Source organism: Psammomys obesus, unplaced genomic scaffold (genome assembly GCF_907164565.1).
Source record: "Psammomys obesus unplaced genomic scaffold, mPsaObe1.curated_primary_1811, whole genome shotgun sequence".
In the NCBI taxonomy this organism is placed as follows: domain Eukaryota; kingdom Metazoa; phylum Chordata; class Mammalia; order Rodentia; family Muridae; genus Psammomys; species Psammomys obesus.
This window is the reverse complement of record NW_026596073.1, coordinates 35,652,745-35,666,992: the sequence shown is the minus strand read 5'-3', so window position 1 is coordinate 35,666,992 and position 14,248 is coordinate 35,652,745.

Sequence of the window (14,248 nt, the reverse complement as noted above, 5' to 3'; positions counted from 1 at the left end):
TTTTTCATCTTGGCCATTCTGATGGGTGTAAGGTGAAATCTCAGGGTCGTTTTGATTTGCATTTCCCTAATGGCTAATGAGGTTGAGCATTTCTTTAAGTGTTTCTCTGCCATTCGATGTTCCTCTTTCGAGAATTCTCTGTTTAGCTCTGTTCCCCATTTTTTAAGTGGATTACTTGGTTTGTTGCTTTTCAGCTTCTTTAGTTCTTTATATATACTGGATATTAGCCCTCTGTCAGATAAAGGGTTGGTGAAGATTCTTTCCCAATCTGTAGGCTGTCTATTTGTTTTGATGACAGTGTCTTTTGCTTTACAGAAGCTTTTCAGTTTCATGAGGTCCCATTTATTGATTGTTGCTCTTAGAGCCTGTGCTGTTGGTGTTCTGTTCAGGAAGTTGTCTCCTGTGCCAATGAGTTCTAGGCTGTTTCCCACTTTTTTTTCCAACTGATTTAGAGTATCTGGTTTTATGTTGAGGTCCTTGATCCACTTGGACTTTAGTTTTGTGCAGGGTGATAAATAGAGATCTATTTTCATTTTTCTGCATGTAGACATCCAGTTGGTCCAGCACCATTTGTTGAAGATGCTGTCTTTTTTCCATTGAATGGATTTGGCTTCTTTGTCAAATATTGAGTATTCATAGGTGTGTAGGTTTATTTCTGGGTCTTCTATGCGATTCCATTGATCCTCCTTTCTGTTTCTATGCCAATACCATGCAGTTTTTATTACTGTTGCCCTGTAGTACAGCTTGAGATCGGGAATGGAGATACCTCCAGATGATCTGTTGTTGTACAGGATCGTTTTGGAGATTCTGGGTCTTTTGTTTCTCCATATGAAGCTGAGAATCTTTTTTTCAAGGTCTGTAAAGAATTGAGTTGGTATTTTGATGGGAATTGCATTGAATCTGTAGATTGCTTTTGGCAGGATGGCCATTTTCACAATGTTAATCCTAACAATCCATGAACACGGGAGATCTTTCCATCTTCTGAGATCTTCTTCAATTTCTTTCTTCAAAAACTTGAAGTTTTTCTCAAACAGGTCTTTCACTTGCTTGGTTAGAGTCACACCAAGGTACTTTATGTTATTAGTGGCTATTGTGAAGGGTGTTGTTTCCCTAATTTCTTTCTCAGCCTCTTTGTCTTTGGTATACAAGAGGGCTTCTGATTTTTTTGAGTTGATTTTGTATCCTGCCACTTTGCTGAAGGTGTTTATCAGCTGAAGAAGTTCTCTGTTTGAATCTTTGGGGTCGCTCATGTATACTATCATATCATCTGCAAATAGTGACACTTTGACCTCTTCCTTTCCGATTTGTATCCCCTTGATCTCCTTTAGTTGTCTTATTGCTCTGGCTAGGACTTCAAGTACAATGTTGAAGAGATATGGAGAGAGTGGGCAGCCTTGTCTTGTCCCTGATTTCAGTGGGATTGATTTAAGTTTCTCTCCATTGAGTTTGATGTTGGCTATAGGCTTGCTGTATATTGCCTTTACTATCTTTAGGTATGTGCCTTGTATCCCTGATCTCTCCAAGACTTTAAACATAAATGGGTGTTGGACTTTGTCAAACGCTTTTTCACCATCTAAGGAGATGATCATGTGGTTTTTCTCCTTCATTTTGTTTATGTGGTGGATTACATTGATGGATTTCCGTATGTTGAACCACCCTTGCATTCCTGGGATGAAGCCTACTTGGTCATGGTGGATGATATCTTTGATGTGTTCTTGGATTCGGTTTGCAAGTATTTTATTGAGTATTTTTGCATCAATGTTCATAAGAGAGATAGGTCTGAAGTTCTCTTTTTTTGTTGGATCTTTGTGTGGTTTAGGTATCAAAGTGACTATGGCTTCATAGAATGAGTTTGGTAGTATTCCTTCTGTTTCTATTTTCTGGAATAGTTTGAGGAGAATTGGTGTTAGTACTTCTTTGAAGGTCTTGTAGAATTCTGCGCTGAAGCCATCTGGTCCAGGGCTTTTTTTGGAGGGGAGACTGTTAATGACTGCTTCAATTTCCTTGGGAGATATAGGGCTATTCAGTCTTTCTACCTGATCTTGACTTAATTTTTGTAGATGGAATCTGTCAAGAAAGTTATCCATTTTATTTAGATTATCAAATTTTGTGCCATATAGGCTTTTGTAGTATGACCTAATAATCGTTTGGATTTCCTCAGTGTCTGTAGTTATGTCCCCATTTTCCTTTCTGATTTTGCTGATTTGTATGGTTTCTCTCTGCTTTTTAGTTAGTTTGGCTAAGGGTTTGTCTATCTTGTTGATTTTCTCAAAGAACCAGCTTTTTGTTTCATTGATTCTTTGGATAATTTTATTTGTTTCTAATTGATTGATTTCTGCCCTTACTTTGATTATTTCCAGCCTTCTGCTCCTCTTGGGTGTATCTGCTTCTTTTTTTTCTAGGTTTTTCAGTTGGGCCATTAAGTTGTTTGTATGTGATGTTACGGATTTCTTCTTGTAGGCACTTAGTGCTATAAATTTTCCTCTGAGCACTGCTTTCAATGTGTCCCATAAATTTGGGTATGTTGTGCCTTCATTTTCATTGAATTCTAGAAAGTCTTTAATTTCTTTCTTTATTTCTTCCTTGACCCAGCTGTCATTGAGCAGTAAGTTGTTCAGTTTCCATGTGCGTGTCGGCTTTTTGTTGTTTCTGTTGTTGTTGATGTCCAGCTTTAGTCCATGGTGGTCAGATAGTATACAAGGGATTATTTCAATCTTTTTGTATCTGTTGAGGCTTGCTTTGTGACCAACTATATGGTCTATTTTGGAGAAGGTTCCATGTGGTGCTGAAAAGAAGGTGTACTCTTTTGAGTTTGCGTGAAAAGATCTGTAGACGTCTATTAGGTCCATTTGATTTAGGGATTCTGTGAGTGCTTTTATTTCCCTATTTGGTGTCTGTCTGGTTGATCTGTCCCTTGATGAGAGTGGGGTGTTGAAATCTCCCACTATTAAGGTATTAGGATCAATGTAGGATTTAAGCTTTAATATTGTTTCATTTACGAATGTAGATGCTCTTTTATTTGGGGCATAGATATTCAAAATTGTGATGTCCTCTTGTTGGATTTTTCCTTTGATGAGAATATAGTGGCCCTCCTTATCTTTTTTGATTAACTTTGGATGAAAGTCTATTTTATTAGATATTAGGATGGCTACTCCAGCTTGTTTTCTGGAACCATTTGCTTGAAAGACATTTTTCCAGCCCTTTACTCTGAGGTAGTGTTTATCTTTGTTGCATAGGTGTGTTTCTTGGATGCAACAGAATGTTGGGTCTTGTTTCCGTAACCATTCTGTTAGCCTGTGTCTTTTTATTGGTGAGTTGAGTCCATTAATATTGATAGATAATATTGACCAATGCATGTTAGTTCCTTTTGTAATGGAGTCGATGATCTTACCTTGTTTCATTGCTTGTTTTCTTTTCATTTTTGTTGGGATATTATCTGTATGCCCTGTTTTCTTGGGTGAATTCGTTTTCGTTGGATTGGAGTTTTCCTTCTAGTATCTTCTGTAGGGTTGGTTTGCTGTATAGATATTGCATAAATTTAGTTTTGTCATGGAATATTTTGTTTTCTCCATCTATGTTGATTGAAAGCTTTGCAGGGTATAGTAGTCTGGGTTGACATTTGTGATCTCTTAGAGTCTCCATGATGCTTGCTCAGGCCCTTCTGGCTTTCATAGTTTCTAATGAGAAGTCTGGTGTGATTCTGATAGGTCTACCTTCATATGTTACTTGGCCTTTTTCCCTTGCTGCTTTTAATATCTTTTCTTTGTTCTGTAGATTTAGTGTTTTGACTATGATGTGACGTGATGTGTTTCTTTTCTGGTCTAGTCTATTTGGTGTTCTGTAGGCCTCTTGTATATTTATGGACATCTCTTTCTTTAAGTTGGGAAAATTTTCTTCTATGATTTTCTTGAAAATATTTTCTGGACCTTGGAGCCTGGAGTCTTCTTTTTCATCAATTCCTATTATTCTTAGATTTTGTCTTTTCATAGCATCCTTGATTTCTTGGATATTTTGTGATTGGAATTTTTCTGATTTTACTTTTTCTTTGAGAGAAGTATCAATTTCTGCAAGTGTGTCTTCAGCTCCAGAGATTCTCTCTTCCATCTCTTGTATTCTGTTGGTGATGCTTACTTTTGTGGTTCCTGATCTTTTCTCCAAGTTCACCAGCTCAAGAGTTTTCTCATTTTGTGTTTTCTTTATTGATTCTAATTCTGTTTTCATGCCTTGCACCATTTCTTCCATGTGTTTGAATTTGGATTCCTGTCTCTCTACAATGGACTCTATTTCTTTGTTCATTTCCTTTTTGTATGCCACTAATTTTTTCTCTACTTGTGCCTCTATTTGTTTGGCTATGTTTGCCTGTGTTTCTTTAAGGGTTTTGTCTATTTCTTCTTTCTTTATCTCCAATTGACTGGCCAACTCTTTGAAAGATTTGTTCATTTTCTCCTTATGAGCCTCAAATAATTGAGCAAGCATGGCTTTAAGGTCATTTTCCTGTGCTTCTGATGAATTGGAGTATCCATCGATTTTGGGGTTTGCTGGTGAAGTCATGATGTCCTGATTTATGTTGGAAGTGTTCTTTCGCCTACCCCTGGCCATTGGCTTATCTGAGACCTTCCCTGTTTGTTTTTGGATTCTGCCGATCAGACTGGTACTGTCTCTCTCTCGAGTCTGGAGAATTCTTCAGGAAGTTGAGAGAGGTCCCGTGTCCTTAGCGTGTGCTGAGGACTAGCTGTACCTGTGGGAGGAAAGTACGCAGGCGCAAACAGAGGCAAATGCAAGCGTGCGTGAGTGCGTGTGTATATGTGTGTGTGTGTGTGTGTGTGTGTGTGTGTGTGTGTAAGTGGGCGTGGGCGTGTGTCTCAAGGGACAGAGTGATGGCTAATGTTGAACCCTTGAGTGTGTGGGAGGGGCTCTGCAATGTATATGTCGCAGGCGCTAGTGATGATCGCAGCGCAATTTCTGGCATTAACTGCCTTAACTCCTCAATTAGACCCACAGAGCAGGAACTTCAATGTTCCAAGTGCCCCTCTGTTTCCCAAAGTGGGTATATGGGTGGAAGGGGGTTCGATGCCTGGCTTCTGTTTTAGAAGGACCCAGGATCAGTGGAGCTGCAGATTCTCAATGGTTCTCTCACTTACAGGCGGGTCATTTGGCAAAGATCAGGGTATCTGGGCACTCTGCTCTCTGGTTTGGCCCTGCTTCTTTGATGTGCTCAGCCAGTTCTGTGCTGTTGTCACTGCCAGGTTATGAGGTCTTGCTGCAGCTGGAGATTTCAGGGTGGTCACGTCAGTGGGAATCAGGGTAACCAGCCTTTCTGTTCTCTGGTTTGGCCCTGGTTAGTCTTAAACTGGAGGGCTGATGTGCCCCGCCAGCTCAGTGCTGCTCCGCCGCCAGGTTAGAAAGTCCCGCTGTAACTGGAGACTGGGTTGCTAGTCCAGATGCTTTCTGGGAAGTCCTGGGGTCTCTTCACTGTGCTCTCCAAGCTTCGGAGGCCCAGCGCCTGGTGTGTCTAGCTTGTATGGCGTTTCTGTCTGGTTTTGGTGAGTATATAGCGTATTCTCTGTCACTGTGGGATTGGGCGGGCCGTACCGTCCAGTGATCGCGATCCTGCGGAGCTAGTATGGTGTCTAGCAGACTCGGGCCCTGGGAGGATGGTGCAGCTGCCGCGCACGAATCTGGGGCTCCGAGACACAGTACTGCTGGCCTTTGCCAATAAAGGGCTTGGGGCTCTGCCTCAGTGGCTGCAGGCCCCAGGCAGTTAGGTCTGCGCTGAGAAAGGCCAGTCTGAGAAAGGCGAGTCCGCTGTGCCGAGGAGGAGGGAGGTCTGGGGGAGGGGAGTGCTGAGAGATCAAAGGATCATTTCTCACCTTCCCCAAACAAGTCCCTGGGTGACCGGAGACCAAGGTTTTCACCTCCTGCGATGTTCCCTGTTGTTTAGAAAGTCTCTCCGTTGTTTCCCTGGCTTCAGAAGTTCTTCCACTCATCAACTCAGAACTTTATCTCTTCCACAGCTCAGAAACTGTGTGTGCTAGCCTCCATCTTGGCTCCGCCCCTTAAGTTAAATTTTAAGTTAAACTAAAACACCTATGAAATAATTTTCTGTTTTAACTGAATTCATTTTAAAATTGGCTCTGTACATCTCCACAGATTTCATTTATAAAATAATCTAGTTATTTTTCAGCTTTTCATTATTTATTTTTTACAAAATCACTTTGTATCACTGTTGTAGCTCTGTCCTTCTCCTCCTAGTTCCACCCACTCTGCATCTTCTCTAGTCCACTGATAGGGGAGGACCTCCTCCCTTTCTATATGACCCTAGCCTATGAAGTCTTACCAAGGCTGGCTGCATCATCTTCCTCCTCTGTGACCTCGAAGCCTGCTCTCCCCAAGGGGAGGTGATCAAAAAGCCAGCCACTGAGTCCATGTCAGAGACAGTCTCCCTCTCCCCTTCTTCTTCGTTTATTAGGGAACTCACTTGGAAACTGGGGATTTAGGTCCTCTCCATTCATGGCCCTTGATTGAAGTATCTGTCTCTGAAGCCTCTCCTGGGCCCAGGGTTTTTTGGCTCTGTTGGTCTCCTTGGGCAATTCCTGTTCCCTCCAGGTCTTTTTATCTCCCTCTTCTCCCACAAGGTTTCCTGCACTCTGCCCAAAGTTTGGTTATGAATCTCAGTATCACCTTCAACACCCTGGTGGGTAGAATCTTTCAGAGGACCACTGTGGAAAGGCTCCTGTCCTATTCCTTGTCTTCTACTTCCAATGTCTATCTTGTTTGCCCTTCTGAGTGAGGTTGATTTGTTAAATGTTTATAAGGAAGAGTCATTTAAAACATACATTTGAGTAGTAGCATAATTACAGTATAATGTCCATATTGTGCACAATTGTGATAAATTTTGTCACCTGAAATCCTAAAAATTCTATTAAAGATGAATTTGGAAGTTTGCCAGTAGCTCACATAAAGGAATATGAGTGTACCTTTTTTAACGTAGCTCTAATTCTCCAGTAAGAATGTGACAACTAACAGCTTCAGTGAGCACTTAAAGTCTTCAACTACTGATGTTTCAAATATGTTTTTTGTTAATATGAATATATAGCATCTAAATTAGACCTAATAGATAAGCAAACCAAATATATGCATATACCTGTCAGCTTACTCATATTTTTACTTAATGATAAGTTAAATGTTAAATTTTATTTATGTGTTACGGTGAATTTTGTTTTCCACTTTGTATGATGCAACTATTACTATTTATTTTATTTGATACTATTGTTAACACTTTTTTTTCCCTTAAGCTGTGTATGATGTATAAAAATATAATAAGAGCCACTTCTGTCTTAACTCTATATATGTTCAATATTTTCTAATAATCTTAAGTGTAAGTTAAAAATTAAAATTTTCCCATTATTAGCGAACCCAGTGGCCTGCTCTTTGATCACCTCTCCCTGAGTGGGGAGCAGCCTTATCAGGACACAGAGGAAGACAACGCAGCCAGTCCTGATGAGACCTGATAGGCTGGGGTCAGAGGGAAGGGGAGGAGGACAAATGCTGACTTTATTTCTGATAGTGTGAACTCTGAAATGTTTTTAGGTTGATGATATTGGATACATGTAATCAAATTAATACTTTATTAAAAAGTTAAGAAAAACCTATTTCTTTTCTTCTCATAGCCTTGTTTGTTTTATCATCTCTCTGGCTGTCTCTTTTCCTTGCCTTAATTTAAATGCTAACTTTTTCTTGACTCTTTGATTAGGGAAAAAGTCTAGGCTTTTCCCTTTCATGTTTGAAACAACCATTTATCAGGTCTTTCATCCAATTTTCTTTATTTTATTTTTGCTTTAGTTAACAATAGCACATTATTAAATGCAACTTTTTCCTTTATGAAGTTTATATTTCACCAAGAAAAAAGATAATACATAGATTATTGACCAGTGACATCCATTCCAACTGGAAACTAACCAGTGTATGATGGAAGAAGATTTGGAGAGTGATATCACAGAGTTCTAAGTAGGCCTCTCTAAGCATATAACTTGATGTTTTTGGACACCAAGAAACAAATGCCAAAACAGGTAAAAATATAGGTGAAATTTACCTTTCTGTATCAATAAAAATGCCAGTTTCTGATCTGTATATCTCTATCCTCTTATTTCATTCTTGAATATTTTTCAGTTAATTCCATGAAGTCATGAAAACCTCAATGTAAATGAATATATGTTTCATATGCTCAGCTAGGTCAATACATTAGTTACTCAGCAAATGTTTGCCAAGGAAATGAATGAATATATTTCAAGTAACAGCAAATGATAGAAATGAATAATATATTTTTCGGTTATTAGATTGTTAAAATTAAATATAGCCTTAAAAATCCAAGTATCACGGTTAGTAGAGTGAGACAATATTTTAAGTTAGTTCTAAATGCTGAAATAGACTTAATGACAGACTTTCAAAATAAAAAATAAATAAATAATGAATTAGTAAATGTTGAAGGTAAATGGGATGAGAGTGAACTATCCTTGAATAATGATGGAAATGATTTACTCATTTCAAGTAAAGCTGTATCATTAAACCACACATCGCAAATACAATGATTTTTTGCAATACATTTGTCCAAGCTTTAGCTTTCTAGATTTCTATAAAAATCTCAGAATTTTGGTCAGATGAACCAAAGTAAAAGACAATGATTTTCTTCAATCCTATAGAAAGTTAGATGACATACTTCTAATGATTTTTTAATTATTCTGGGAATTACCACTCTATACTCATACAACATGTTATTGTACACAAATCGATAAAGTAAGTTTTCTTCAAGAATGGAATATGTAATTTTATACAGATGAGAATTTAAAGCAAGAGTGAATTTTTTAGAGGACCTTCTATTCAGAACAAATCATTTACATTAGGTTATTTTTTGAGCATTATGTGCTTCTGAGTTTAAAATCAGCATTTGCAATTCTTAGAACTTTCTTCCAAATCACAACAGCTATTACAAATTGGATGAGGCTGAAGTTTCTCCAGCATGTTATTCTAAAAACCTCTAAAACCTTTAGAAGTTCCTTTACCTCCCTCCACTTATGAACTAAGTAACTTATAGACATTAGTGATATAAATTTTGTTCTAAGAAAGACACATAATTTCTTCAGATAATCTCATGTCTTACACTTCTGAATTAAAGAATGAGAGAATACTTACACTTTGTTTACAAATCTAAGATGTAGTCTTCATAATTAAATATGATATGTTAAACAGAATAAACAACTCACATATGTTACATTTGCTGAGGTTTATTGCACTGTTTAATTATCTCACTATTATATTGTTGTAGATATATTGAGTCACACTTGAAGCGTTCTGTCCTGAAGGGGGGATCATTAAGATTAAGAAAACTGTAAATGTTGTATGTTAGAGCATCTTTTGGGTATATGCCCGGGAGTGGTATACTTGGGTCTTGAGGTAGCGCTATTCCTAATATTCTGAGAAAGCAACAGATTGATTTCCAAATTGGTTGAACAAGTTTACATTCCCACCAGCAATAGAGGAGGGTTCCTCTTTCTCCACATCCTCTCCAATATATGTTGTCACTTGAGTTGTTGATCTTAGCCATTCTGATGGGTATAAGATGGAATCATAGAGTTGTTTTGATTTACATTTCCTTGATGAATAATAATGATGAGCATTTCTTTAAGTGCTTCTCAACCATTTGATACTCCTCTGTTTAGAATTCTTGGTTTAGCTCTGTATCCCATTTTTAAATTGGATTATTTGGTTTGTTTCTGTTGAATTTCTTTTTTTTCCAGTCACTGTTTTTCTTTTTTAATAATTTTTTTATAATTTTGCTTTTTTATAGTAATCACAAGTTATTTACTTTGTATCCCAGCCATAACCCCCTCCCTCATTATCTCCCAATCCCACACTCCCTCCCTCATCTCCTTCCCGTCCCTTTCCAAGTCCACTGATGGGGAGTTCCCCTTTAATTACAGTTTATCAACTTTGTATCTCAGGTGTAGCCCCTTCCTCATCCCCTTCCAATCCCACCCCCATCCTCATATCCTTCCATGCCCCTTCCAAAGTCCACTGATAGGAGAGGTCCTCCTCCCCTTCCCTCTGACCCTAGTCTATCAGATCTCATCAGAACTGGCTGCATTGTCTTCCTCTATGGCCTGGTAAAGCTGCTTCCCCATCATCAGGAGGTGATCAAATAGCCAGCCACTGAGTTCATGTCAGAGACAGTTCCTTTTCCCTTTACTAAGGAACACACTTGGAGACTGAGCTGTCATGGGCTACATCAGTGCAGGAGTTCTAGCGTATCTCCATGCATGGTCCTTGGCTGGAGTATCAGTCTCAGAAAAGTCCCCTGTGCCCACAGATTTGGAAAAGACCTTCACCAACCCTATATCTGACAGAGGGCTTATATCCAAAATACATAAAGAACTTAAGAAGTTAACTACCAACAAACCAAGTAATCCAATTAAAAAATGGGGTACAGAGCTAAACAGAGAATTCTCAATAGAGGAATATCGAATGAATGGCAGGAAACACTTAAAGAAATGGTGAACCTCCTAAGGCAAAACAACCCTGAGGTTTCACCTGACACCCATCAGAATGGCTAAGATCAAAAACTCGAGTGACAACACAGGCTGGAGAGGTTGTGGAGAAAGGGGAACAATCCACTGCTGCTGGTGGGAATGTAAACTGGTACAACCACTCTGGAAATCAATCTGGCGCTTTCTCAGACAATTATAAATAGTGCTACTTCACGATCCAGCTATACCACTCCTAAACATATATCCAAAATATGCTCGAGTATATACAATTGGGACATTTGCTCAACCATGTTCGTAGCAGCTTTATTTGTAATAGCCAAAATCCGGAAACAACCCAGATATCTCTCAATAGAGGAATGCATACAGAAATTGAGGTACAGTTACACAATAGAATACTACTCAGCTATTACAAACAAGGAAATCATGAAATCTGCAGGCAAATGTTGGGGAACTAGAAAGATCATCCTGAATGAGGTATCCCAGAAGCAGAAAGACACATATGACATACACTAACTTATAAGTGGATATTAGACATATAATAAAGGATAAATGTTCTAAAATCTGACACCTAAAGAAGCTAAGCAAAAAAGAGGACCCTGTGTAAGATGATCAATCCTCACTGAGAAAGGCAAATAGGACAGACACCAGAAGAGATAGAAAACAAGGAACGGGACAGGTGCCTACCACAGAGGGCCTTGGAAAAACTCTACCCAGCAAGGTATCAAAGCAGATGCTGAGACTCATAGCCAAACTTTGGGGAGATTGCAGAGAATCTTATGAAAGAAGGGGGAGATAGGAAGTCCTGGTGAGGACAGGATCCCCACAAAGAGAACAACCGAATCTGTTGAATTTCTTGAGTTCTAGATATGTTTTGGATACTAGCCGTCTGTCAGTTGTAAAGCTGGTGAAGATCTTCTCCCAGACTGTAGGCTGTCCCTTTATCCTATTGACAGTGTCTTTTGCTTTGCAGAAGCTTTTTAGTTTCATAAGGCCCCATTTACTAACTGTTCAATTTAGAGCCTGGGGTGTCAGTATTCTCTCAGAAGTTGTCTCCTGTGCCAATGATCTCAAGGCTCTTCCCCACTTTTTCTTCTTATTGATTTAGCGTACCTGGTTTCATGTTGAGTTCTTAGATCCACCTGTACTTTAGCTTTGTACAGGGTAATAAATGTGAAGCTATTTGTATTTTTCTAATTGTAGACATCTAATTAGACCAGCACAATGTGTTGTAGATGCTGTCTTTTTTCCATTGTATGGTTTTGGCTTTTTTGTCAGTGTCTATAAGTGTATGGGTTCATTTCTGGGTCTTTGATTTGATTCCATTGACCAGTCTGTTTCTCTGCCAGTACCATGCAGTTTTTATTACTGTTGCTCATAACACAGATAGATATCATGGATGGGGATACCTTCAGAATGTCTTTTATTGTACAGAATTGTTTTAGCTATTTTCAGGCAGCTCAGTCTCCTTGTGGGCCTCCAAGTATAGGAATCAGGAGCTGTTTCTGGGATGGACTCGGCTACCATCTCCTAGATCACTTCTTCCTGGCAAGATGGTCTTGCTAGGCCACAGAGGAAGAGGATGCAGGCAGTCCTGATGAGACTTGATGGGCTAGGGTCACCTGGTAGGGGAGAAGGGCTCCTCCTTTCTTATAACTAGAGGAGAGATATGGGGGAAGAGGAAGAGAAAGGGAGGGTGGGACAGGGAGTAGATAAGGGAAGGTGCTATCATCGCGATGTAAAGTGAATGAATTTTAAAAGATTAAATTACAAAAAAACGATTGAGGAAAAAAAAAAGACACAACTCAGAACTCAGGTAATCCCTAAAACTTACAAAATTCACAAGTTCCTTCCCCAAAATTACACAAGCAAAAATGTCGGGACAGGAAAGACTCGCTGCCAGGGTCAAAGTGTGCTTTCCAGTGATATTCCTGCCTTTGGATTATCTAGGCCACTCCTCATAACTCATGTCTACTCTCTAAATAAGCCCAATAAACACATTAATTCACAAAGTTGGACTTCAGTGGACTCATTATTTGTTCCGTTGTTAGTGCATTCTCTGGGGTGAACCGACATTTGTTCATGTCTTTCATACAACATTCAACCTTGTATTACTTACAGCTAATACAATATAAACTTTTCCATAAAACGTAATTCCACAGGGTACTTACTGAATAAATTATATTATCTAGAGTGGTTAAAAAAGTGGGTAATGGTCCCAGTTCAACAATTTTCAAATAGTCTTTTCACAGTAACTTATCCAATATTTTGAATTAGTTCACATAAAAGGGGATGAAATACACTTTCAATGCCAGATACATTTTTATTGTTACCAGCTAATAATATTTAGAACTTTAAAGCTTCATCTTGCATAAATCCATAACACAAAGCTATTCATAGTACAATAGCTTCCTATCATGATGGCAAGGTAACTGAGATACTTATGTTGTGATTTTTTTTTTCTCTCACAGGTTTTGAGATTCCACCTCAATTTTTAGCTCAATGCTCAAATGCAAACTCTGTTGGTTTTAATGTATGGCAGTGATGGAATCAACACCATTTACATGAGATCACAAAAACAAAAAGAACCAACAAGATAGTTTATCAGGTAAAAGTGCTTTACATGTCAGCCTGATGACCTAAATTTAATACATAGAGCCCACATAAAGGGTTGAGGAAAGTTGTCCTCTGACCTCCAAGCATCTTTTGTAGGTTTCATATGCCCCCTCACAAATCACACTCACTCCCTTATCACATACTCACTCATCATGAGCATTGCGCATGTATATACACACGCCCACATACATACATACACACATGCATACACAGTCACACATCAAGTAAATGTGATTATTTATTTTCAAATAGTTTTACTTGCTTAAGATGCTTACCCTGTATTTGTTCTCGCTTTACTAAAGTTTTAGTATACTTTAGTGATCTTTTGCTACAGAGAAAGATGATCCCAAGTGTAATAGTTTGAAACAATAATATCATTTCTCAAATCTTTCTATTTATTCATCAGTTTCACTTTTACCCTGAGGCTGATGCTTGCAGCTTGAGTCAGCTGGGATATGGGCTATAGTATTATCACCTCACACTGTACTGCTGTCTTCGCTGACACCTCAGCTTTTCCCTAGTAGTGTTGGCAGGAATCCTTTTACATTTGATGTCCTCAGAGTTCCAGAGAGTGTAAAAAGAAGCAACACCTTTCAGAAGATGGAACAAAAACTCTAACAATACATACTTCTTGAGTACGTATTACCAGTCAAAGCAAGCTTCCATGTCAGGGCACACTGATTTGGGGAAAGACATTTCATGAACGGAATTCTGTGCATGCCATAAATTGGGATAGGATGAGAAAGTTTCTCTTTGCAACAGAGACAATTACAGAAAGCCACAACCAGTCAAAGTGCTGGCTTGTAGAGCCCATTCCCAATTTCTGCACAATTTCTGCACTTAAGACACAAAGCTCACTTTGAAAAAGAAGGATGGAAGGTTTTACAAGCCAGAGGAACGGGATGTTTGCTGTGATATCATGTACCATAATAATGTCACCGATGCTACACCTGTGAAGTCAATATAAGTGGCTAAAATGGGCATTAACAGGTGAACACAAATAGAAATGTTAATATAAAGAAGAAGAAGAAGAAGAAGAAGAAGAAGAAGAAGAAGAAGAAGAAGAAGAAGAAGAAGAAGAAGAAGAAGAAGAA